Genomic DNA, 26815 nt, shown 5'->3' with positions numbered 1-26815 from the left:
CTCCAAACCACCCCTCTTAACCACTACACCACGCTGGCTCTTTCAGTACACCACGCTGGGAGTTGGGAATGTTCCGTCTGGAGAAGAGGACGTTGAGGGGGGGACAGGATTGCTCTCTTTTAAGTATTTGAAGGGCTGCTGCTTAGAGGAGGGCAGGGAGCTGTTCCTGTAGGCAGCATAGGACTCCCAATAATGGGTTAAAATTGAGGGCGGAAAGGAACCAGCTTGATATTGGGGGGGGGGAGAAAAAGAAGAGGAAGAAGAAGAGGAAGAAGAAGGAGAGGAAGAAGAAGAGGAAGAGGTTTTTATATGCTGACTTTCTCTACCACTTAAGGGAGACTCAAACCGGCTTACAATCACCTTCCCTTCCCCTCCCCACAACAGACACCCTGTGAGATAGGTGGGGCGGAGAGAGCTGTGACTAGCCCAAGGTCACCCAGCTGGCTTCGTGTGCAGGAGTGGGGAAACAAATCCAGTTCACCAGATTAGCCTCCACCGTTCATGTGGAGGAGTGGGGAATCAAACCCGGTTCTCCAGATCAGAGTCCGCTGCTCCAAAACACCACTCTTAACCACTACACCATGCTGGAGTTATTGGACAGTGGAATCAGCTCCCTGTGGAGGTGGTGAGCTCCCCCTCACTGGCAGTCTTCAAGCAGAGGCTGGACAAGCAATTGTCAGGGATGCTCTAGGCTGATCCTGCATTAAACAGGGGGCTGGACTAGATGGCCTCTATGGTCCCTCCCAACTCTGTGATTCTATGTTTCTATGAGATCAATTGTAACAGCAAGAGATCTCCAGGTGCCACCTGGAGGTTGGCAACCCAAGTATGACATGATTGACTTGTAGCAGGATCGACTAGACTCCAAGGCCACAGATGCGCATCTTTACCCAATGAAGCTGCAGTTATCTCTGACCCATAGACAGCTTTAAACGGGAGAGGTCCACCAGCGGCTACTAGCCATGGTGACTAAAGGGAACCTCCATGTTCAGAGGCAGCCAACCTCTGAATCCCAGTGCCAGGAGGAGACATCAGAGGACGGCTTCGGCCGCGATGCCCTGTTGCCGGACCTCCAGAGGAGCTGTTTGTCCGCTGTGTGAGTCAAGATGCTGGACTAGATGGACCCCTGGTCTGATCCAGCAGGGCTCTTGGGATGTGATGTGTTCAGGGGTCGCAACTCTTGCTTTAGGATATCAGATGTACTTGGCTGGGTCAGACTCAAGGCCATGGATTTGGATGTTATGGTGAGATGGCCTTGAGTGAAGCAGCTGTGGTCAATGTCTCCCCCCACCCAGGATCCAAAGCACCTCACGCTCCTTCCACCCCACGCTCCTTCCCCAGGCATCTTTAAAAACAGGGCAGCAAATGGCACATGCTCGATAGACCTTGCAGAAGCCTTTCTGTGCCTGTGCGGCTTGCTGTCCTATATTTAAAAATGGGGAACAATAGCGAAGAAGCATTCTCTGCAAGACCATCGTTCTCCCCTCCTCACAGCAACCCTGTGAGGTAGGCCAGGCTGAGAGTTTGTGAGGGGCCCAAGGTCACCCAGCGAGCTTTCGTGGTAGATAGGGTTGCCAGCTCTGGGTTGGGAAATACCTGGAGATTTTTGGGGCGGAACCTGAGGAGGGTGGGGTTTGGGGAGGGGAGGGACTTCAATGCCATAGAGTCCAATGGCCAGTTCGGCCATTTTCCCTAGGGGAACTGACCTCTGTTGGCTGGAGATCAGTTATAATAGCAGGAGATCTCCAGCCACTACCTGGAGGTTGACAACCCTAACCACACTGGCTTTCGTGGCAGCGCCATGCTATCTCCCGCCGAATGAACGGCACTGGGCCTTTTTTGTTGGTTTTCTTCTCCGAATCCTTTGATAGAAGAGTTGGTTTTTTAATATGCCGACTTTCTCTACCACTTAAGGGAGACTCAGACCGGCTTACAATCACTTTCCCTTCCTCTCCCTACAACAGGCACCCTGTGAGGTTGGTGGGGCTGAGAGAGCTGTGACTAGCCCAAGGTCACCCAGCTGGCTTCATGTGGAGGAGTGGGGAATCAAACCCGGTTCCCCAGATCAGACTCCACCCCTCCAAACTACCGTTCTTAACCACTGCACCACGCTGGCTGGCTTAACCACTACACCACGCTGGAATGGTTGCATCAGAAGCTCGCAGATGCCACCTGGGGAGGTGCGCAGGGCCCAGGGTGGGAAGTTCACCAGGCCTTTCTACTGCCGAGACCAGGTTGCCTCACCCTCCCCATCTCCAGCCATGCCGTCTTTCACTGGCCTCCCCGCCCCCCCGTGCCCCATGTCAGCCCCACTGTTCTTTCCTATCAGTCTTAGGGCCGCCTGACGTGGAGAAGAAGCACCTCTGGGTGCTCTGGCGGGTGGCGTCAGGCGGAAAGTGGTCAGCGCAGAGGAAGAAGACAGGCCCGGCAGGAGACGGAGGAGGGACGCGGCTCTCCTTCCTCACTCGGAGGCCTCCTGAAGGAACGGCTCAGGTGGTTTCGGCTGCAGTTGTCAGAAAGGGTAACGCTCAAGCCGGCCTGCGAGACAATGGAACCCGGGGGTGCTGGAAACGGCAATGTTTTCTACAGTGGGGTACGGAAAACGTGCAGAAGCGAGGGAGAACCTTCCCTGCGATTAAGACCTTTGCTTAAGAACATGAACACATACACATGAACCCATGAAGCTGCCTTCTACTGAATCAGCCCCTTGGTCCATCAAAGTCAGTATTGTCTACTCAGATCGGCGGCAGCTCTCCAGGGTCTCAGGCAGGGGTCTTTCACATCACCCTTTAAGTGGAGATGCTGGGAATTGAACCTAAGATCATCTGCTTACCAAGCAGATGCGCTACCACTGAGCCACAGCCCCTCCCATAAGAAAAGCCATGCTGGATCAGACCAAAGCTCATCAAGTCCAGCCAACCAGGGGCCTCTAGGAAGCCCCCAAGCAAGACGGCTGCAGCAGCACCATCCTGCCTGCGCTCCACAGCACCCAATACAATAGGCCTGCTCCTCTGATCCTGGAGGGAATAGATATGCATCATGACTAGTATCCATTTGGACTAGTAGTCTTGGATAGCCCTCTCCTCCATGTCAGCTCCCCTCTTAAAGCCTCCCAAGCTGGCAGCCGTCACCACCTCCTGGGGCAGGGAGTTCCACAACTGAACTATGTGTTGGGTGAAGAAAGACTTCCTTTTATCAGTTTTGAATCTCTTACCCTCCTGCTTCAGCAGAGGACCCCGCGTTCTAGTATTAAAAGCTTCTCCCTGTCCACTCTCTCCACACCACGCATAGTTTTATAGACCCCTTCATGTCTCCCCTTAACCGCCTTCTTTCCAAGCTAGACAGCCCTAAATGTTTTAACTGCTCCTCATAGGGCAGTTGCTCTCGTCCCCTGATCATTTTGCTTGCTTCACTGGCGGTCAAGCCATTGGGTCTGGACTGGTGAGTGGGAAGATGTCACGTTCGTCTGAAAGGACCAGATAGCGTTCTTCAAACGTCTGACAGCAAATTTTTCTTCTGAATTAAAAGTAGAGACACGTCTCACTTTTACTCCCTGAAAGCTTTATCATGACGTAAACACGGGGACTAGTCTTGAGATGCCACTGGCATCCTCGTTGCCTTTGTGCTGGTTGTGACCAGAGGCAAAGTTGTAATTTGAGGCCAGAGCACTGATGACTGCAGTGGGACAATCGGCAGCTCTCTTAGAAACCTAGAAACATAGAGTTGGAAGGGACCTCAAGGGTCATCTAGTCCAACCCACTGCACAGTGCAGGAAATTCACAGCTATCTCCCCCCCACTCCCCCAGTGACCCCTGTCAAAAAGAAGGCAACCCCCCCCCCCAAAAAAAACCCAACCAACAACAACCTTCTATTATCCCTGGCCAATCTGGCCTGGAGGAAATTTCCTTCCTGATGAGAACTGAGCACTGACTCAACCCTTTTTTGCCCCCTCCTTCATGATCTGCCTACGTTCACAGAGCCACACCAGCGCAGAGACACACCAGAATTGGCTCCCTCACCGCAGAGGCTTAGAAGAAGAAGCAAGACTAGAACAGTAAATCGTGCAGAGAGCTATTGGCCAGACTCCTCTGCAGCCGGCAGGTGGAACGTCGAGGTTGTGGGAACGTTTATTTGTTCGCCATGTCATCATGTCATGCCAGTAGAGTCTGGATTTATTTCCCCTCAGTACACAGTTTGGGAATAATTGGGGTACCAAGCCAGTCAAATTCAATCTTTGATTGGCACAGCCCAGTGAGAATTTTGAAGTATGCAAGCTTTTGAGCTTAACAGAACTCCTTTACCAGGCAGTGCCCACAGTTTGGGAAACATGAACAGCTGCTACTGTGAGTTTGGAAGAAGAAGAAGTTTTTTATATGTCGACTTTCTCTAGCGCTTAAGGAAGAATCAAACTGGCTTACGATCACCTTCCCTTCCTCTCTCCACAACAGACATCTTGTGAGGTAGGTGGGGCTGAGAGAACTGTGACTAGCCCAAGGTCACCCATCTGGCTTCATGTGGAGGAGTGGGGGAAACCAATCTAGCTCACCAGATTAGAAGAAGAGTTGGTTTTTATATGCCGACTTTCTCTACCACTTAAGGAAGAATCAAACCGGCTTACAACCTCCTTCCCTTCCCCTCCCCACATTAGACACCCTGGGAGGTAGGCGGGGCGGAGAGAGCTGTGACTAGCCCAAGGTCACCCAGCTGGCTTCATGCGTAGGAGTGGAGAAACAAATCCAGTTCCCCAGAGTAGCCTCCGCTGCTCACGTGGAGGAGTGGGGAATCGAACCCGGTTCTCCCGATTAGAGTCCACCGCCCCAAAAGCCAGCAAGGATAAAAATGAACCATAGCAAAGTTGCATTTACATGCTTCGACAGGACTTAAAAACCTGTTTACCTTTAAACGACTGGACATTACCGAAAGGAAAGTTAAGGAATGGAGAGCCCTGGGTTGGAGGCTGAGGACAAATCAATGTCCTGTGGCCTAGCCTTCTTCGCAGGATTGTAAGATTTGTGTGACAGAAATAGAAATATTTAAATGCACTCCTTTTTTAATTCAATGGTCCAGCAAGCTGCACAATGCCGGGGAGAATCTGAACGCCGGCCACGGATCGGGCCGGCCGCCTTCCTTCTCCCGACTCCTGCTTTCCCCCTCAATGATCAACTCTTATTCCTTCACCGCTCAGGACGGCGTGTTCTTCACTTCTGGCCTTCCAACCCCACAAATCAAATCAAATCACTCTCTGGTGGGGGGGGTCAGCCATGTTCCTGGCCGGGGGCCTGTTCTTCCCCGTTGCTTGGATCTTAAGTGGAAAAGGCTCGCGTCTGGCTAGCCGAGAGGAGAAAGAAAGATGCATCTCCCTCTGACGTGGGCTGTCCTTGGACGGCCTCCGCCCGTCAAACGCAGGGCAAAGTTTTCCTTTTCTGAACCATCACGGTGGTGAAAAGAGGTGTTAGGCGAAGGCCGACTAGAGAATAAAACTGCTGCTATCATACTGCCCTCGTACAAATCTATGGCGAGACCACGCTTGCAATACTGTGTACAGTTCTGGTCACTAGACCTCAAAAAGGGATATTGCGGAGCTTGAGAAGGTGCAGAAAAGAGCAACCGAAACGATCAGGGGACCGGAGCAACTGCCCTATGAGGAGTGGTTGAAACGCTTAGGGTTGTTTAGCTTGGAAAGGAGGCGGTTAAGGGGAGACATGACAGAGGTCTATAAAATGATGCATGGTTAGGGTTTCCAGCCTCCATGTAATAGCAGAAGGTCTCCTGCTATTACAACTGATCTCCAGCTGATAGAGATCAGTTCCCCGGGAGAAAATGGCCGCTTTGGCCATTGGACTCTATGGCATTAAAGTCCCTCCCCTCCCCAAACCCCGCCCTCCTCAGGCTTCACCCCAAAAACCTCCCGCCGAAGGCAAAGAGGGACCTGGCAACCCTATGCGTGGTATGGAGAGAGTGGACAGGGAGAAGCTTTGCTCCCTCTCTCATACTACTAGAACGTAGGGTCATCTGCTGAAGTTGGATGGTGAGAGATTCAAGAGAGATAAAAGGAAGTATTTCTTCACACAACGCCTAGTTAAATTGTGGAACTCCCTGCCCCAGGATGTGGTGATGGCTGCCAACTGGGAAGGCTTTAAGAGGGGAGTGGGCATGTTCATAGAGGAGAGGGCTATTCATGGCCAGGATCAGAGGAGCACGCCTATGCCAGGTCCCTCCTCTGACCAAAGATCTTGAGCGCAACATACATAAGTGGACGGGTTGCCAGGTCCCCCTTCACCACCAGTGGGAGGTTTTTGGGGCGGAGCCTGGGAAGGGCGGGGTTTGGGGAGGGAAGAGACTTCAATGCCATAGAGTCCAACTGCTGAAGCGGCCATTTTCTACAGGCGAACTGATCTCTATCGGCTGGAGATCAGTTGTAATAGCAGGAGATCTCCAGCTACTACCTGGAGGTTGGCAACCCGACCTTTCTGCATGACCAGCAGAACTTCAGCACATAAACCTTTCCCTGTCTCTGCACCTCTGGGCCTGGAAATGGCTGCACCTGTTGAATTTCTGACTCTCACACAACTTGCTGAAGACACTGGGGCTCAGTTTGGAAAAAGGCCGCCTTTTCCAGATGGGATTGGGTCAGGGTGGTGCTATTTAAAGATTGGGGTTTTGTCCAATGCTAAGAATGAAATTTCTAAATCAATTGCAGCCCCGTATGGGTAGGAGGGTGAGAAAAAAAATCTACATTTTTATGATTGTTATTAATAATCATCCAGCTTTGCTAGGAGTTGTACTATTTCTGTCTGTCACCAAGCAGTGCTTGGCGCCTGAATAATAAAACCAATACTAAAATTCTTACTGTTAATTACATTGGGGGAAAAACCACCTAAAATTGCAAGGCGTTAGATAGAAATTATCAGCGATTATAATAATAACAGCTATTCGTTAAATACCACAGGCGCTGTACACAATTATATAATAATAATAGCTTGGCAAATATTATAAGTTACAGCGATCACCATCTTCATAGTTTATGTTCAGATTCCCAGATTATAAAATATGATGGAATTAAAAAAAAATCTATTAATTTGCCTTTTTTGGGAGCAACGACCCCCATTTCACCTCCAAGAAATTAAACCAGGTGAGGATGTAAAAAGCAGGCTGTTACAGCTGTTCAAATCAAACACTGGTGAATTAGCAACCTGAATATTGGTAATGTCATTTAAAGAGATTTATTATAAATTATTAACAGACTATTGTTCCAAGACAGAAGGTGTATATGTATGTACGTGTGTGTGTGTATGTGTGTGTATATATATTACAATAATATATATTAAAATATATATATAAAAAAACAGGTTTTTATTTTATTAGTTTCAACCCAAAAAAATCTGCACGCAAGCATTTAATGTACTTTCAAACTAGTAGTCATAATTGGTAGCTTTGCGTCTCAGTGGGGAAAGGCAGACTATAAATACTGCAAATAAATAATTGTCTACTCATTGTTCTTAGGATAAACATCAGTGATGGGAAGTTTAAAAAAAGTACTTTTATTAGTGTGGTTGTTTATTATTATTAATAATTCATCCTTATTGATATTATCAATTATTATTATTAATAATACTTCATGATTAATAATACTTCATTATTAATATAATAGTTCCTATTTCTCTCCCCAAAGGGGCGAGGCGTGGCCGCGGTTGCTAGGGAGGCCGCCTCCTCGTTGCTAAGGACTCCTCCTTGCCCCGCCCCTTCGCGCCCAACCCGGCGGCCATTTCCCCCCTTCCTTTTTCGGCCCCCTCCCTTTTTTCCCCCGCCCGTTCCTCTCCCGTGCTGGGTAGCCGGTTGGGCCACGCCCACTGGGCGGGGCGAGAGGGCTGGGAGGAGGGGGCGTGGCCCCGGGGACGCTGGCGGCGGCGGGGAGGGACGGAGGGCCGGCCCGCCCGGAGCGCGGGCCAATGGGAAGAGGCAGGGGCGGGGCCGCGGCTCGGGGCTCAGGTAACAGGTTGCGCCCTGGAGCGGAGGAGGACAGAAGGTGTGCGAAGCGGTGGCCGAGCGGAAGGAGGGGAGGTGAGTGGGCTGGGGACCCCCTTCCTTAGGCAAAGTAGTCCCCCCCACTCCACGCACCTGCATGCATCTCCCCTGAGCGTTGCCCCCAGGTGGGGGTGGGTGGGGGGTGCCCACCGCCTATTATTCCCCCCCACCCAATTTGCGCTGGCAGCCCCCCTCCAAGTGTGGGTTTTTGATGCCCCCCCCTTTGAGAAAAGCATCCCCACTGTGTGCTTTTATGGTGCTTTTTATGTGTGCTTTTATGGTGCCAATTTTCTCTCTCCTGGGGGGGCACTTTGTGCATGACCCCGAGGAGGGGTCGATGCCCCCTTTGAGGTTTCATCCTCCCCCCCAGGTCAATGCTCCTTGCCCACCCCCTGGACTCGGCAGGACCCCTTTGGAGGCTGCCCCTGCTTTGTCGCAAGGGAGGGGGTTTGCAGTCACTATTGCCTGCCCCCCCCCCCAGCTGCTGGGCGTTGGTCCTTATTAACCACCTTGGGGTCTGGGCACCCTTCCTGTGTGGGGTGCTGCCTGCAGTTGGAACAGGAGCACCTACTGGGGAGGGGGGGACGCACCAGAAAGGAAAAGGGGAACCCCAGAGCTGCTGCCCCCCCCACCCCAGAAGTCAATTCCCCTCACCTTCTGGTCACTGACCCTGACTGCTAGCTTGGAAGACCCCTGCCCGTGCTCATAGCGCACGTCCCCCCCCAACATGGTGGCACATGCCTCACCTCTACCCCATGGTCACAGCTGCCCCCTCCGTGGTTCTCTCTCCCCACCACCATGGCCAGAATTCCCCCCACCTCTGATTTCAGCCCTAGGCTTCCTGTGCTCCTATATGAGACGTTTGGGCCCCCTCAGTTAGGACTCTCCCCCCTAACCTTGGGGGCAGAGATAGCACACTTGGGTCATTGCCCCTTGCTTTCCTCCCTGGGGGACTCCGCGCCTCTGCCCCCGTTACCCTTAGGGACCCTGTTCCCCACCCCCAAAATCTCCCCCTTCAGTTGCGTGGCATATGTTCCCTGTCTGCCCCCCCCCATGTAAACTTTGGGGGCACGCTCTGGCCTCTCAGCATGCCTCATTTGCTGTCTGCCCCACTCCGTCTGTGTGGGTGGGGCGGCCGACTGTTCTTCGGGCGCCCTCCGGTCTGCCTGCGTGGGGAGATCCTAGTCGCCCCACGGCTTTGAAACGCAGCCTGGTTTCGGAAAGCGAGGTCCCGGTGCCCGGGAATGGGAGATATTTTCCCACCTCTTTTCCTGAGACCTCAAAATTCAAGTGGAAGGAATCCTTGGGACGCCGTTGCGTTGCTGGGTAGCTGCTTCTGTGGGGGCCATGGGTCTCCCACCCCTCCGAAGCCATGCCGGAGGGAGGGATCTCTTTCCACGGTGTGGTTCTGCCAGGTGATAGCATATGGGGCTGGGTAGGGGGTTTTATTTGGGGCCGCAGAGCTCTGTCGGGTCGTGGTAATTGTTTCCGGCACCGCGAAGCTGGCGTGTGAATGGCGAAGAAGAAGGAACTTTGGCCCCTCTTCAGATCTGCCTGGGCAGGCCCGAAACACCGTTTGCGCTGGCTTCGACGTGGTATTCGGTAGAGCGTACGTGGAGTTTAGGGTTGCCAGCCTCCGGTTGGGTCCTCTAGGGTGGACTCAACAGCATTATATCCCACTGAGGTCCCACCCCTCCTTAAACCCGGGCTCTGCCCCCAAATCCCCGGGAATTGCCCACCCTGGAGTTGGCAACCACGGCCATAGCGATCGTGGGCACCCGACGCTCTTGGCAAAAACAAACGGAGCCGTTTCTCCGTCGCTTATGTTTTGAGTGGCGCCGGCCTCGTTTCCCGCAAAGGGATGTCGAAACCGGGCCCGTTCTGCAGCGCAAGTGACGTCGCTTGCCCCTCAGTAGTGAGGGATCGCGTTGGCCAGTTTTCCGAAGAGGAGGCGGTGTAGTAAAATAGGTAGTAGGTCACTGGCGTCTCTGCCGTCCAGGGAGGAAAGGAAGGGACTTTGAGGTGTGCCGCTGTGTAGGCAAATGGGAATCAGCAAGGTGACCTGTTGCATCTAGCACACAGTCCACCTTCTCTGGCATCCGGTTTGCGCTGGCAACCAGCCAGAGGCCTCTAAGAAGTGTACTAGAGTGTGGGAATGTGGCAGCCCTGTGCCCTGTTTGGTTTTGTCCCTGGCATCTGGTACACTGCTCCTGACTTTGGAGGTTCAATGTACCTATCATCTGTGCTCCGTGAATCCGGCAACGCAGGCCCCTCAGGGGCTTCCCATCTGGCCTGGCTGGATCCTGCAGATCCGTTCTGTTAACAGCAGGATGGATCTGTGGCGTTCACCCCGTCGTTCCTCATTCTGAGGATCTCTGTGCAGTCCATAGGTTTCATTGTTTGTTCTCTTGGCGCTTTTGCACACACTGAATTATGTGCTTTCGATGCACTTTCTGGATCATTTGTCATTTCACGCAGTAAAAGCCCAGTTGCAGAGTGCATTGAAAGTGGATTGGAAAGTGCATAATTCAGCGTTCACGAGAACCTCGGGTACCCTCTCTTGCCTTGGGACTGAGTCCCCAAGGTGAGTCCGGAGGGGACGGCCTCAGCCAAACCCTCTGTTGTAGTTCCTCCTGGGACTGGGAGGCCAATCCCTTCGCTGCCCTGATCTGGCATGGGTGTGAGTCAGCGGGCAGTGCCGTGTTGCCGGCCGTTCCGCCTTGACTCAGTTCAGAAAAATGTTTCAAAAAGCCAAAGCTAGCTAGTTTGTTTGTGTGTGTATCCCTGATAGCTGGGATAGGAGGGATTAACCCGCTTTTTTGGGGGGCAACAGATCCAGATAAACAGCGCACACACCCTGCACACAATGTAGTCCTTGTGTTCCCGTATCATGTGAACCCTCCCTGTCGCATTTCTGCAAATCTTCTCAGTCGCAATGCCTTATATGACTTTGCTCTTCCTCTGTTCCCTAGCGGGTTTGCAAGATTTCTCTTTCCGCTGCCAGATTTGGAGATTCATGCACAAAGATTGCAACCCCTCCAATTCACAGGTTTTTTTTTCTTGCTGGTGGTTTCCTCTTACACCTGGAGGTCTGTTTGCCCCGCGATCAGCTGATTAAAACTAGAGGAAAGCCTGAAACTCCAGAGGCTGGTTTCGCTTTCTCCGGTTCCCATGCGCGGAGAACAATATTCCTGTGTCTCAGCTGTCCCCGGAGTAGAGAAAATGAGGCTGGCGTCCGAGCGGGAGAATTGGTTACGGAACTGGATACTGCTGAAAAGGCTTCGACCGTAGTCAGACCCACTTTGGAGAAACCAGCAAGGGGCACGTGAGATCTAGCTAACCAGCTGACCCCTTTTCCCCATTGTTCCTGAAAGGGCCCGGTGACCCCGAGTGGTCTGCTTAGAAGGGGGCTGCCACGTAAGGAATCCAAACGCAGCAGCTATTTGTTCTTGACAGTGTGGCGTAGTGGATTAGAGCAGTGGACCCTAATCTGAAGAACTGGGTTTGATTCCCCGCTCCTCCACATGAGCGGCAGACTCTAATCTCAAGAACCGGCTTGGTTTCCCCGCTCCTCCACATGAAGTCTGCTGGGTGACCTTGGGCTAGTCACAGTTCTCTCTGAACTCTCTCAGCCCCACCTACCTCACAAGGTGTCTGTTGTGGGGAGAGGAAGGGAAGGAGATTGTAAGCCGGTTTGATTCTCCTTTAAAAAGGTAGAGAAAATCGGCATATAAAAACCGACTCTTCTTGTGCTGCAAAGAATAATCTTTCTAAATGGGACCCTGAGCCCCCAGATTCTTAAAAACATAACCACTGCCAAGGTGTTTTCTATTGTAATCATAGAACCATAGAGTTGGAAGGTGCCATAGAGGCCATCTAGACCAACCCCCTGCTCAATGCAGGGTCACCTAGCGCATCCCTGACAAGTGCTTGTCCAGCCTCTGTTTAAAGACGGCCAGTGAGGGGGAGCTCACCAACTCCCTAGGAAGCCGATTCCACTGCTGAACAACTCTTACTGTAAAAAAAATTCCCAAATGTTCCTCCGGTACCTTTCTTCCCGCAATTTAAACCCATTATTGCGAGTCGTCTCCTCTGCTGTCAACAGGAACAGCTCCCTGCCCTCCTCTAAGTGACGGCTCTTCACTTAGCATAATGTATCATAAAATATTGTAATTTTGTCATGTGCTTTTTAAATTGCTAGCCGTCTTGGTGGCCCTTGTAAGGGCGGAAAGGCAGGGTACAACATTTGTAAGGAAATAAATAATGTCCCGTCCGCCTGCTGTGGCACAGGAGAAAGGTGGAGTGGGGGCGGCTGTTTGAAAAAAGTAAATCCCGAGGCCCCCACCCGCCTTGAGTGTCTGGAACTGGTCACAGTGTTCTTGGGAACATGGCCTGTCTTTGTCGTCATGAGGTCTAGAAATTTGACTTTTTTTTAAAGTGAAAGCCAAACTGTTACCCACTGTGAATTGTTTCAGGATGGTACAGCCAATAAGATTTCTGTGTTAAATTAAATTGTGGAACTCCCTGCCCCAGGATGTGGTGATGGCTGCCAGCTTGGAAGGCTTGAAGAGGGGAGTGGACGTGTTCATGGAGGAGAAGGCTATCCATGGCTACTAGTCAAAATGGAGAGTAGTCATGATGCATAGCTATTCTCTCCAGGATCAGAGGAGCAGGCCTGTTATATTGGGTGCTGTGCAGCACAGCCAGGATAATGCTGCTGCAGTCATCTTGCTTGATGGCTTCCTAGAGGCACCTGGTTGGCCACGGTGTGAACAGACGGCTCGATTTGATGGACCTTAGTCTGATTCAGCAGGGCCTTTCTTATGTTCTTCCTCCCCAATGTATGTACAGTTGTTTCTGCATTAATCCCACAGAAGTGGGGCGGGCATCCGTCCAGTTAGCGGCTCTCCCCTCAATGTGAGGGGAATCCTCTCTGCATCTGCTCAGGGGCGCTCGGATCTATTTCTTCCTCCAAGGCGCCTGGCACAAATTGCCCTGGGTGCTCCCTCGGGAAAGGCGAGGCCTTTAGATTTTAACGCACAGCCCTTTGCGCGCCTCCACTTCATTCCCGGCTGTCGCACGGGAGGATATTCTAGTTGGAATTTCCACCCTGAAAGATAACCTGTGCCCTCCGCACCTGAGAGTTGGCCAAAATCTGAATGGCGGTGGTGTTTGGCTGCGGTGTGAGTGGAGGGGTCTATTTATTGCCTGGCCGAGCCACCAAAAAATGGAGAGCAAACGACGCTTATTCTGAGTACAAGGATTTGGAAACAGGTGTGGAGGGCGGTTTTGAGAGATCTGAGGAATACAGATAGCGTTTTTCTGCGTGTAAAATGCTCCTTACCACAGCCATGCAAGGTAGGACCGTATTGTTATCCTTAAACGGAAGGTGGGGACTGAAGCTTAGAAGGAGTGGGTTGCCTGGTCAATTCCTGGCAGAGGTTCAGTTGAATGAATGAATGGTTTTATTTGCACGTAGCCTGAGGCTATTACAAAAAGATATCAACAATGCCACAAATACATAATAAAGGAAAAATAGTAGGTTAATAAAATGCTAGATTAATAATAAATATACATAATAAAAACTATGCTAGATTGATGCATACAAAGCAATAATAACTAAAAGTTGCGGTGGTGTATCAATCAGCCAATGAGACCTAGCCACCATTTAACATCACCTCGAAGGATCAGCTTTCTTAGCGACCATATCGGACCTTATTTTCTTAGCCACCTGAGTCTTTTAACAATAATACTAATTTCTCAGCACTAAGACAAGTGTTTAGGACAGAAACCAGCCTGGCAAGGAATTTAGCCCTGGGTTCCACGTGTAGAGGGGAGAGGTTCAAGTTATGATTCGGCATTCCTCGGTTCGGCCTGGATCCCTTTTCTTTTTCCTGGCTCCCTAACCGTTCAAATGTGGCACCTGCAAGCTGCCGTCGTTTTATTACCTGGGGAGAAGGGGCAATACTAAACGTTAGGGGAGGGGCTGTGGCTCAGTGGTAGAGCATCTGCTTGGCATGCAGAAGGTCCCAGGTTCAGTCCCCAGCATCTCCAGTTAAAGGGACCAGGCAAGCAGGTGATGTGAAAGGCTTCTACCTCTGCCTGAGATCTTGGAGAGCCGCTGCCGGTCTGAGTAGACAATGCTGACTTTGATGGACTGAGGGTGTGATTCAGTAGAAGGCAGCTTCATGTGTTCATGTGTTGAACTCTTTGGTAATGGAATCCCGTCCTGGCTGAGAGTGGTTGTCGGTGTCATACTTTCAGGGCGGTTCCTGTTCCACTTTTCAACCTCTGCTCCTTCCGAGCGCCGGGTGGAGACACGGGGTGGAACTGGGATTATCTGTGGGCGTTCCGTCGCTCCTCAGCCAGCCCAAGGGTGCTTCCTCGTGAACCTGTGTTTATATCCGTTGCACGGTCCTTTTCTGTCACTGGCTGCCGCTCCAGCGGAGTGACGAATGTGCCCATCTCCTAAGTCGGTTGACTGAGGTCTCAAGAGACTTGTGTCCGTTCCCTGGGTTGGTTCCTCTGGATCTGTTCTGCGAATGACAGCGCCGCCCACCCCCCACCCCAATGCTCCAGTGCTCCCACCCCAATGCTCCCCTGACTGTTTTCTGATGGTGGCGGGAAGTGCTGTCAAGTCGCAGATGACTTATGGCAGATGACCCATGGCTTTTCAAGGCAGGAGAGACAAGCAGAGGTGGTTTGCCGTTGCCTGCCTCTGCGTAACGACCCTGGACTTCCTTGGTGGTCTCCCATCCAAGTACTAACCAGGGCTGTTCTTGCTTAGCTTCCCAGATCTGGCAAGATTTGCCTTGACCTGGATGGCCCAGGCTAGCCCAGAGACTATCAGAGGTGGTTTGCCATTGCCTGCCTCTGCATAACAACCCTGGACTGCTTTGGTGGTCTCCCATCCGAGTACTAACCAGGGCTGACCTTGCTTAGCTTTTCAGATCTGGCAAGATTGGGCTAGCCTGGGCCATCCAGGTCAAGGCAAGGGGCTATCAGAGGTGGTTTGCCATTGCCTGCCTTTGCATAACAACCCTGGACTGCTTTGGTGGTCTCCCATCCGAGTACTAACCAGGGCCAACCCTGCTTCGTTTCTTCCTTTTTTAAATTGTTTTTATAAAGCAATACAATAAGTAGAAAAAGGGATAAAGGGGGGGAAGTCAAGCCTGATTTGTCTTCCAAGCAATATCCAGTCTAAAATACGATCATATCAAAATAACATCGTTTATTTTAAACATATAAGCATTGTTGTAAGCATTCATTAAATAGTTTCTAATTCTCTAAACTCTTTGTGTTTAACAAGTATTCAGGACCCGTGAAAAGTAACCGTATAAAGGTTGCCATTTTGTCAAAAACGCGTCCATTGAATTCATTTTTAGCAAGTGAGTTAGTCTGGCTATTTATGCAAAGTCAAACAGTTTACTGCTCCATTCTGTGAAAGCTGGTATTGTGTTAGATTTCCAGTATCTGGCGTAGACAGTTCTAGTGGCAGAAGTTGCGTATTGGTTACCAATACCCCGCTTAGCTGCTGAGATCTGATGAGTTTGGGCTAGCCTGGGCCATCCAGGTCAGGGCAGAGACAAACAGAGGTGGTTTGCCGTTGCCTGCCTCTGCGGAGCAACCCCGGACTTCCTTGGTGGTCTCCCATCCAAGTACCAACCAGGGCCAACTATCCCTGATGATCATCTGTCAGAAATGCTGATTCTGTGAACTTAGGTGGATCATGAGAGGGAGGGCCCCTTTGTTACATGCCCAGGGAAATGCTGATTGCCACTTTGGGGTCAGGAAGTGATTTTCCTCCAGGCCAGATTGGCCGGGGATCCTGGAGGATTTTTTTGGCCATCTTCTGGGCATGGAGTAGGGGTCACTGGGGGCATGGCGGGAATGTAGTTGTGAATTTCCTGAATTATGCAGGTGGTTGGTATTATGAGAGGGAGAAAAGCTTCTCTCTCCATACCATGTCCACTCTCTCCATACCATGCATAATTTCATAGACCTCCATCATGTCTCCCCTTAACCGCCTTCCTACTCTATGATTCTGTCCTTAGCGTCTGAGATCTGACGAGATCGGGCTAGCCTGGGCCATCCAGGTCAGGGCTGTTTTCTGATACCTGCTGTGCTTTTTGCCTTTAGGAGGGGCCTCTGTCAAACATTGTTCATGTGTGCACATATACTCTGGGTTGCCTCTGCTTTAAGCCCGCTATCCTGGCTGCTATATGCACACGTGCAGAGGTGGATTTTTTTTTGTTTCTGGAGCACCTTTGTTAAAGCTCACACCCAGACCCTGTTCCCCAAATGTCCCTCAGTGGCTTCGGTCCCTGCTGCTTACCCAGAGAGTAGCATAGCAACTGCCCTATGAGGGGCGGTTAAGACGCTTAGGGCTGTTTAGCTTGGACAGAAGGCGGTTAAGGGGAGACATGATAGAGGTCTATGAAATTATGCATGGTATGGAGAGAGTGGACATGGTATGGAGAGAGAAGCTTTTCTCCCTCTCATAATACCAGAACGCGGGATCATCTGCTGAAGCTGGAGGATGAGAGATTCAAAACTGCTAAAAGGAATTCTTTCTTCCCACAACGCAGAGTTAAACGGTGGAACTCCCTGCCCCAGGATGTGATGATGGCTGCCAACTTGGAAGGCATTAAGAGGGGAGTGGACATGTTGGTGGAGCAGAGGGGTATTCATGGCTACTAGTTAAAATAGATACTAGTCGTGATGCCTAGCTATTCTCTCCAGGATCAGAGGAGCATGCCTGTTATCTTAGGTGCTGTGGAGCACAGGCAGGATAAATGCTGCTGCAGTCGTCTTGCTTTTGGGCTCCCTAGAGGCACCTGGTCGGCCACTGTGTGAACAGACTGCTGGACTTGATGGGCCTGGGTCTGATCCAGCAGGGCTTTTCTTATGTTCTTAGAGTAAGGGCCACAAAACCTGTTTGGCTTTTAAGTGTCTCCAAATCCATCCTGAGACAAAACGTTCAGTTCAGAAGAACAAACAAATCGGGGAACTGGTTACAGCCAAGTTCCCCCCCCACACACACGCCCTTCTTCACAATCCCGCGCGGGAGAGACTCTGGCAGAGAAGCAGGGGAGGGAGATACACAGGTGTGACTGCAGGTGTTGGGAATTCACAGGCGTCCCTATTTTTGGCTGTGGAGCGCGGCAGGGTTTGGGCTTTGATTGCGGTGGCGGCATTCGAACGGAGGTCTCTGAAGCTACAAAGCACTTCCAGGGAGCTCTAGGAGAGGGCAAAGAAGGTTGCCTGCATGTTGATTTTAAAAACAGAAGTCCTGTGCTGAAAAGCTAAACTCTGCAAAGTGCATAAATCGAGCACACTTAAACAGGATGAATTGGCATGCTTTGATGTCTCTGCTCCCTGTTGGGTGTTCAAATTTCAATACCTTTATTGGCATACCATGTTATGTTGAGGTTTAAAGCTCTGTCTGTTCAGACCACCTAAGATTACCTGGGACATCCTCTTTATTTATCTGTACCCCACCTTTCTCCCCAGTGGAAACCCAAAGCGGCTTACATCATTCTCTTCTCCTCCATTTTAGCCTAACAACAATCCTGTGAGGTAGAAGAAGAAGAGTTTGTTTTTATACCCCGCTTTTGTCTACCTTAAAGCGTCTCGAAGCGGCTTACAATTGCCTCCCCCCCCCACACACACACAACAGGCACCTTGTGAGGTAGGTGGGGCTGAGATTATAAAGGCAACTTTGGATGAAATAGACATAAACAAATTTTAGACTTTACAATTTACAAATGTCAGCTTACTCAGTCTAAGGACTTCAACTTTCTTATACATTCATGCTTGTTCAAAATGGCATAGAATTGTATTATTCGGACCACTAAAGAAAGCTTCACAGCTGAAACGCGTGCGGTCTGAGCTGTGATATTGCTTGGGTATATTGTCACACTGTTGTAAATTTGTATTTTCATGTTTATTTGGCATGTTCAGCGCAGATACATAGAGATTAGAGCAGGGCTACATACAATATGTTTATATTTGCATTAATTTTGTGTTGGTATTACATTTATTATATATTATTCACAAAATCACTTGTATCAATATTAGCCCACGGATTCATGTTGATTCCTTACCTTTTGGGTACCTCACTCTAGTTTTTTAGGGTTAAGTCCCCCCCACCTCTTTTCTGTTGCTTCTAATTTAAAGTACATCACCACCCGATCGAGAGATTTGTATTTCAAAAAGTAGACCATGGGAGCCAGAGAGCATCCCGACGGCTGTCCTAAGCTGTCTGAAAAACCACTCTCCGGAGCGGTCGTCTACGGGGCTGGGGCGGGGAAGTGGTTTGGGAGAAACGCCAGCCCTTTGGGGCGGCTGGGAAATCGGCGGCTGCGGCCCGCTCGTCTGGAGCCTGCCTGGGAACTTCCCGGAGCCGGCCTGCGGCGATTTTTGCCCGAGGCAGGAATGCTTTCCATGGCAGTCTCTCTCGCCATGCTTCCCTCTTCTCTGATCCCTCCGCAACCTGTTCGTCTGGTTTTTGCGGAGATTTTGTTTCTCTCGGGGTGGGGGAAGCGGCCTCCGCGTGGTTACGAGCAAGGTTCGGAAGGCCTCCTGCCCAAAACTTGAACAGTTTGTGACCCCACCGGAGAGGGAGTTTTACAGAGTGGCGATTCTCTCCTTGCCTTGTTCAGCTGCAATTTGCCAGCTCCCCCCTTCCAAGACCCTATTTGAACAGTGACTCTTTCTGAACAGCTGGAGGGCTTTCACAAACGTCAACCTCTGGGTTTGGGAGAAAACAGAGGAAAACGGGACACCGGCATTAAGAACATAAGAAAAGCCCTGCTGGATCAGACCCAGGCCCATCAGGTCCAGCAGTCTGTTCACACACCGGCCAACCAGGTGCCTCTAGGAAGCCCCCAAGCAAGACGACTGCAGCAGCACCATCCTGCCTGTGTTCCTCAGCACCTCATGTAACAGGCATGCTCCTCTGATCCTGCAGAGAACAGGTATGCATCATGACTAGTATCCATTCTGACTGGTAGCCATGGATAGCCCTCTCCTCCATGACCATGTCCACTCCCCTCTTAAAGCCTTCCAAGTTGGAAGCCATCGCCCCATCCTGGGGCAGGGAGTTCCACAATTTGCATTGTGTGACGAAATCTTTCCTTTTGTCTGTTCTGAATCTCTCGCCCTCCAGCTTCGGCAGATGACCCCGCGTTCTGGTCTTATGAGAGAGGGAGAAAAGCTTCTCCCTGTCCAGTCTCTCCATCCCATGCATAATTTTATAGACCTCTATCATGTCTCCCCTTAACTGCCTTCTTTCCAAGCTAAGCAGCCCTAAGCGTTTTAACCGCTCCTCATAGGGCAGTCGCTGTAGCTCCCAATTGCTTTGGTCGCTGCTAGTTAGTACTTGGATGGGAGGCCGGTCAGGAATTCTTGGGTCCCGTCCCCCCCCCCGTCCCCCGGCAGGGGCAGCCAACAGCACGCCGCCTCAGCTCCTTTCTTGCCTGGAAAACCCTAAAGGCAGGGTTGCCGTAAGCTAGCTGCGACTGGACTGCTCTTTCCAAAAGCTAACTGTTTGGCAAGAAAAGATTGGCAGGCCAGACGACAGTGAGGGGCTTTCCTTGGATCAAGGTCCAAAAATAGTTCCCCGGGCAGCAAGAGACAGACTTCAACAGTTTTAAGAGTAATTTCTGGACCCAGCGTGCCCTGTGGTGAAAGTTGCATTGACAGTAGGCGCCTTCCTTGGCAGAGGAAGGGTGTCTCGGAAGGCAGTAATCTGGCACCGTTGAAGCACCCGAGCTTGGCCACCTTTCTGTCCCTTATGTGTAAGCGGCGCTGGGCGCTATCCGAAAGAGCAGGAAGCCATTTTTGCATTTTGTTCCAGGAGCCTGGCTGATGATTAACTGTCTATCGGGGCGTTGAATTCCCTCTCTCTCCCTCTTCCTCTTTTTTCTTCTTTCCTCCCTTCGCCTTTGGAATGAGAAACCTGAAATGGAGAAGTCCTAGAATGTTTTCAGTGCTGTTGAACGAATTCGGGGTGTTTTTTTTTTGTCTGGACCGCAAGGGGGAGAATTGATGGGCAGAGTTTGGAGGTCACTCCAAATCCAGTCTGGTTTGCAGGCTAATTTAGACCTCATGCCAAATCCTAGCCTTTTCTTAACTGTGGTTTTTGCACGATGTCTGAATTGAGGATAAGAGCATAAGAAAAGCCCTGCTGGATCAAATTAAGGCCCATCAACTCCAGCAGTCTGGTCATACAGTGGCCAACCAGGTGCCTCTTGGAAACCCACAAGCAAGATGACTGCCTGCGTTCCACAGCACCTAAGATAATAGGGTATGCTCCTCTGATCCTGGAGAGAATAGGTATGCATCATGACTAGAATCCATTTTGACTAGTAGCCATGAATAGCCCTCTCCTCCATGAACAAGTCCACTCCCCTCTTAAAACCATGGGGCAGGGAGTTCCACACTTTAAGTATGCTCTGGGGGTATGGTTGCCAACAATCAGGTGGGCCCTGGAGAGCTCCCAGAATTACAGCCGACCTCCAGATGACAGAGCTCAGTTCCCCTGGAGGCAATGGGCAGCTTTGGAGGATAGACTCTATGGCATTATACACTGCAAGAGTCCCTCCAGGAATTTCCCAGCCTGGAGCTGGCAACCATATGGGGGAGAGGGGAGAAAAGTCCAAGGAAGATTTGCTGGGTGGATAGAAATAGCCAGGAATCTGGCCACTGAAGTTGGAGGACCGGTCTTGCAACCGCTTCGATATCTGCTTGCGTTTCCATCTCTGAATCCTATTGAAATGTAAGCGGAGGAGGAGGAAACCAGGGATCCATTTCCTTCCGTATTGTAAATTGGAAACCTAATCAGCAGAATGCAAAAGCAAGCAAACACAATGCATAGTTCAATTGTGGAACTCCCTGCCCCAGGATGTGGTGATGGCTGCCAACTTGGAAGGTTTTAAGAGGGGAGCGGACATGTTCATGGAGGAGAGGGCTATCCATGGCTCCTAGTCAAAATGAAAACTAGTTGTGATGCAGACCTATTCTCTCCAGCCTCAAAGGAGCATGCCTATTATATGATGTGCTGTGGAACACAGGCGGGATAATGAGGAGGTGCTGTGGCTCAGTGGTAGAGTCTCTGTTTTGCATGCAGAAGGTCCCAGGTTCAATCCCCGGCATCTCCAGTTAAAGGGACTAAGCAAGCAGGTGATGTGAAAGTCCTCTACCTGAGACCCTGGAGAGCCGCTGCCGGTCTGAGTAGACAATACTGACTTTTATGGACCAAGGGTCTGATTCAGTATAAGGCAGCTTCATGTATTCATATGTTCAATAATGCTGCAGTCGTCTTGTTTGTGGGCTTCCTAGAGGCACCTGGCTGGCCAAGGTGTGAACAGACTGCTGGACTTGATGTGCCTTGGTCTGATCCAGCGTGACCGTTCTTATGAAGCCACGCCATATATTTTCATTTGGACCACTCAAAATAATGCAGCTGTTTCTGAGTTCTCCAGAACTCTTTAACCGGCTGACTTTTTCATTTTTTGAGGCAAGGAAAGAAAAAGAAACTTGCTTCAGGCCTCATCTCCTGGCATTCCACAGGGATCCTGTGTAAGAATGCCAAGCAAACTTGCATAGATAAAAAGGTTCCCAGCTCAGCCGGTGTCAGGTTGCCCCTCCCGTCTGCTTGGGAGGAGGGACAAAAATGGACCGTGCAGTTGAAAAATACAGAAACCAGGAATTAGTCAGATCCCCCCCTAAAACCAAACGGAGCACACAGTTCCTTAAAAGGCAGAATTAATCAGCAGAGCTGATAAGGCAAAGGGCAGGGAGGAGAGAATTCTTGAACCCCCTTCCCCCACTATCTTGGGCATCCTTTCGTTTTTTAAGAAAATAAAAAGTTTCTAGTTCTCATGAGAGCCATGACCCAATGCACCTCTAACGTGGGGCTGGATGTCAGAACGTTACTTTGCATAATACTCTGCAACTCCAGATGCACGTCTCCACCTAATAAGTTTCTTTCTCAGTTTTGATGGGAGGGGAAATCTTCCTGCAAGGATGCTGTATGCAGGAGCAGAGCCAGGGTCTGATCTTGCATGAACGCACAAAGCTGCTTTATGCTGAATCAGACCCTTGGTCCCTTGAGGTCAGGCTTGTCTGCTCTGCTTGCCAGCGGCTCTCCAGGGTCTTCGAGCTAACGTGGTGTAGTGGTTAAACGCGGTGGACTCTAAGCTGGAGAACCGGGTTTGTTTCCCCAATCCTTCACATCAGTGGTGGACTGTAATCTGGTGAACTGGGTTGGTTTCCCCTCTCCTCCACATGAAGCCTGCTGGGTGACCTTGGGGCAGTCCCAGTTCTCTCCAAAACTCTCTCAGCCTCACCTACCTCACAAGGTGTCTGTTGTGGGGAGAGGAAGGGAAGGAGATTGTATATCGGTTTGATCCTCCTTAAAAAAAAGGTAGAGAAAATCGGCATATATAAACCACCTCTTCTTCTTGGGGTAGGGGTCTTTCACATCACCTGCTACCTGGTCCCTTTAACTGGAGATGCCGGGGATCGAGCCTGGGACCTTCTGCATGGCGAGCGGAGGCTCTGCCGCTGAGCTACGACCCTTGCCCATCTCCGTCTTGCGTGGATCCACCTCCTCTGGCCGGCCACGACTCCCTTAGGCAAAGAGAGGTCTTTCTCAGCACTCGAGAGCCTTGAACCAGACGTGCCCAGGGATTGACCCCAGGGTTCTTACAGTGTGCCAAATGGGCTCTGCCGCTGAGCCTTCGAATCTGGACCTCTCGTGCTCGTTCTTGGGATGCAGGAAGGTTTTGCAGGCACCCTCCTTCGTGTGACCCAAGCAAAGACCGTCGTTTTAATCGTTATTTACCTGGCGTGTTTGGCTCTTGCGCAAACGGTAAAAGGTCACTCAGGTTCTCTCGAAATTCCATTCCACCTGCTGCGCCTTGCAGGGACGGATCGGTGATGTAAGCTCAGGTGTGTCGGTTTCAGGTTTCTCCACTGAGGAACAACACCATCTTGAATCTCGTCGAGCCGACTTCCTTCCTTCCTCGCTCGCTTCCTCGGCTGCCGCTCGGGTGCACTCCCGCTCCCTGGCGTTCTGGCAAGTTTTCCCTTCCCCCCAATCCAGGGTGCCTTCCTAAGTGCCCTTCCAAAAAGAGCCTTGGCACTTTGTCAGTCAGTTTCAGCAAGACTGCCTTGGATCATGGAGGCTCTGTTTCTGGATACTGGGCGCCGGGGATGGGGCCGACGCACTCCTCTTGGGAGCTGCCTGACAGCCGGCTACAATTGCAAACGGCAGCTGTACCAGATGGGCCCTTGGCCGGATCCGGCAAAACCCTCTTCACGCGCGTTTGCAAATCTTTTACCTGTGCGTTGAACTCCTCATCTTCATAGAATCATAGAGTTGGAAGGGGCCATAGAGGCCATCTAGTCCAACCTCAATGCAGGATCAGCCTAGAGCATCCCTGACAAGCGTTTGTCCAGCCTCTGCTTAAAGACTGCCAGTGAGGGGGAGCTTACCACCTGCCTAGGTCGCTGATTCCACCACTGAAGTACTCCTACTGTAAAAAATGTTTTCCTGTTATCCAGCTGGTACTTTTCTTCCCCCTGACCTGGATGGCCCAGGCTAGCCTGATCTCATCAGATCTCAGAAGCTAAGCAGGGTCAGCCCTGGTTAGTATTTGGATGGGAGACCACCAAGGAATACCAGAATTGCTGTGCAGAGGAGGGCACTGGCAAACCACCTCTGTTACTCTCTTGCCATGAATACCCCAAAACGGGTCGCCATAAGTCAGCTGCGACTTGATGGCACTTTACACACACACACCTTTCTCCCCACAATTTAAACCCATAATTGCAAGTCCCATCCTCTGCAGCCAACAGGAACAACTCTCTGCCCTCCTCTAAGGGACAGCCCTTCAGATACTTCAAGAGAGCCATCCTGTCCCCCCTCAACTTCCTCTTCTCCAGACTGAGCATTCCCAAGTCCCTCGGCCTTTCCTCGAAGGGCTTGGTCTCCAGGACCCTGATCATCCTCGCCGCTCTCCTCTGCACGCGCTCTATTCTGCCCACATCCTTTTTGAAGTGAGGCCTCCAGAACTGCACACCATGCTCCAGGTGTGGCCTGACCAATGCCGTGTGCAGCGGAACAATGACATCTTGCGATTTGGTGGTTATGCCTCTGTTGATGCACCCCAAGATCGCATTAGCTTTTTTTTGTCGCTGCATCACACTGACCGCTCATATTTACCTTACTGTCCACCTTCAGAGAATAGCCGCTCCTTCCATCTTTGAGCTATTTGCCTGGTGGAGGCAAGGGATGTCTTTCGGGCTGTGATGACTTAGCGCTTCTTTGCCGTCAGTCGGCATCTCCGCCGGTCATTTGCACTGTGTAAATATTGAGTAGCAGCACAGCTGCCGAAGGCGGGAAGAGCTCTGCCAACTTGTTCCGTCTCCTCCTGGCATGAAAATCAGCGGCGTCCCATTAAAAACTGCTGACTCGCTAACGCCTGGCTCCTCTTTGCCTTCGGCTCGGTTTCTTCTGTGTAGATTCTGTTTCCTTCCGGATAACGTCTATCTTGTTACCCTAATGATCTAGAGAGGATCGGAATAACAAGCTGTAGATTATGAGGTCGGCGGGAATCCTCGGTCTGTCTCTCCATCCCCGGCAGGAGGCCGGTTTCCTAGGCGCGGAGTGCCAGGGGACCTCTGATAACACTCTTGCCTCTCTGGGGTTATTTAGGTAGCTAGGGCGTGGAGATGCCACTCGGCCTTCCCTGCATGCTTTCAGTAAGACTACCTTGGAACATGGAGGCTTCCCCGCATGCTTTCGAGCTAGCGCGGTGTAGTGAGTGGTGGACTCTGATCTGGAGAACCGGGTTTGATTCCCCACTCCTCCACATGAGCGGCGGAGGCTAATCTGGTGAACTGGATTTGTTTCCCCACTCCTACACATGGAGCCAGCTGGGTGACCTTGGGCTAGTCCCGGTTCTCTCTGAACTCTCTCAGGCCCACCTACCTCCCAGGGTGTCTGTTGTGGGGAGGGGAAGGGAAGGTGATTGTAAGCTGGTTTGATTCTTCCTTGGGTGGTAGAGAAAGTCGGCATATAAAAACCAACTCTTCTTCATCATCCATTTGGACTAGCAATTGTATTCTGCGGTAAAAACTGAAGTTCTTGGGATCAGACAGTACACATAAGTCTGGTCATAGGAGAGTATAGTTAGGGAAAGTGTTCTTAATATATTCAGTTTAGTTTATAGTTCTTATCAAATTCAACACTTTCTTTACAACTTCCTCAGGGAACGTCTTGTTCCAGAGCTTAAGAAAAAATGTGACCAATACTGAACAAAAAGTACTTGTGTGTCTTTTTGGATTCTTTTTCGTTTCAAGGTCGCTGTCTTATCCATTGACGTGAAATAACCCGCCTCTTATGCAGCCAGATTTCTGTTTTTGGCAAAACTGCTGTTTCCACATTGGGGCTAATTCTAGCTTTCTAGCCACAGTAGGTAGCAGTCTCGGAAGATGCCGTCTGCCCTTTTGGCATGATCCCACATATTTCAGAACGTAATTGGAGACCAGTCAGGGTCCATCTAGTCCAGCATCCCATCTCACACAGTGGCCAACCAGTTCCTCTGGAGGTCCAACAACAGGTCACAGAGGCCGAGGCCTTCACAAGAACCTCAGAAGAGCCCTGCTGGATCAGACCAATGAGGGTCCATCTAGTCCAGCATCCCGTCTCACACAGTGTCCAAACAGTTCCTCTGGAGGACCAACAACAGGGTGTAGAAACTGAGACCTTCCCTCGATGTTGCCTCCAGGCACTGGGATTCAGAGGTTGACTGCCTCTGACTGTGGAGGCTCCCTTTAGTCACCACGGCTAGCAGCCACGGATACATTTCTCTGTGACTCTGTCCCATCTCCTTTTAAAGCTGTCTCTGCCTGTGGCATTCTCTGTATCCTCTGGCAGCAAACCACATTTGAACCACTCGTTGTATAAAGAAGCACTTCCTTTCGTCTGTCCTGAACCTACGGCCCATCCTCTTCACTGGATGCCTTCGAGTCCTAGTATTTTTGGAGAGGGAGGGAAAGCTGTCTCTACCTAGATCATGTGAAGTGATGGTATCGCTTTACTCTGCTCTGGTTAGGCCTCACCTAGGGTACTGTGTTCAGTTTTGGGCACCACAGTTTAAGAAAGATGTAGACAAGCTGGAACGTGTCCAGAGGAGGGCAATGAAGATGGTGAGGGGTCTGGAGACCAAGTCCTAGGAGGAAAGGTTGAAGGAGCTGGGTATGTTTAGCTTGCAGAGGAGAAGACTGGGAGGGGATATGATAACCATCTTCAAGTACTTGAAGGGCTGTCATATAGAGGATGGTGCCGAGTTGTTTTCTGCTGCCCCAGAAGGTCGGACCAGAACCAACGGGTTGAAATTAAATCAAAAGAGTTTCCGTCTAGACAGTAGGAAGAATTTTCTAACAGCTAGAGCAGTTCCTCTGTGGAACAGGCTTCCTCGGGAGGTGGTAAGCGCTCCTTCCCTGGAGGTATTGAAGCAGAGGCTAGATGGCCATCTGTCAGCAATGCTGATTCTATGACCTTAGATCCGTGTTGGCGAACCTATGGCACGGGTGCCACTTCCGGCACGCGTAGCCCTTTCTGCCGGCACGCACGGTTCCTCCAAGCCGCTGGCCTTTCCGGCTCTGCCCCACCCCAGATGGGGGAGGCTGTAGCCCAGGGGTGGGGAACCTCCGACATCATTGGCGGTGGCCCCCGGACTCTCCCACAGAAGCTGCCGCCATTGCTGCCGCTGGA

At 51.0% G+C, this 26815-nt stretch overlaps 1 protein-coding gene across 1 annotated transcript in view; it reads left to right on the top strand.

The window, feature by feature from the left end:
* Positions 1–8048: 8048 nt before the first annotated feature.
* Positions 8049–26815, top strand: part of CGN (cingulin) — a 75885-nt gene continuing 57118 nt past the window's right edge. The window contains exon 1 of the mRNA XM_056852740.1: positions 8049–8061. The gene's annotated coding sequence lies outside the window, so the exon portion shown is untranslated. The remainder of the gene's footprint in view (positions 8062–26815) is intronic.

This window comes from Euleptes europaea, chromosome 7 (genome assembly GCF_029931775.1).
Source record: "Euleptes europaea isolate rEulEur1 chromosome 7, rEulEur1.hap1, whole genome shotgun sequence".
In the NCBI taxonomy this organism is placed as follows: domain Eukaryota; kingdom Metazoa; phylum Chordata; class Lepidosauria; order Squamata; family Sphaerodactylidae; genus Euleptes; species Euleptes europaea.
The sequence above is the reverse complement of the archived record's forward strand: the minus strand, read 5'-3'. Positions and strand labels throughout refer to the sequence as shown.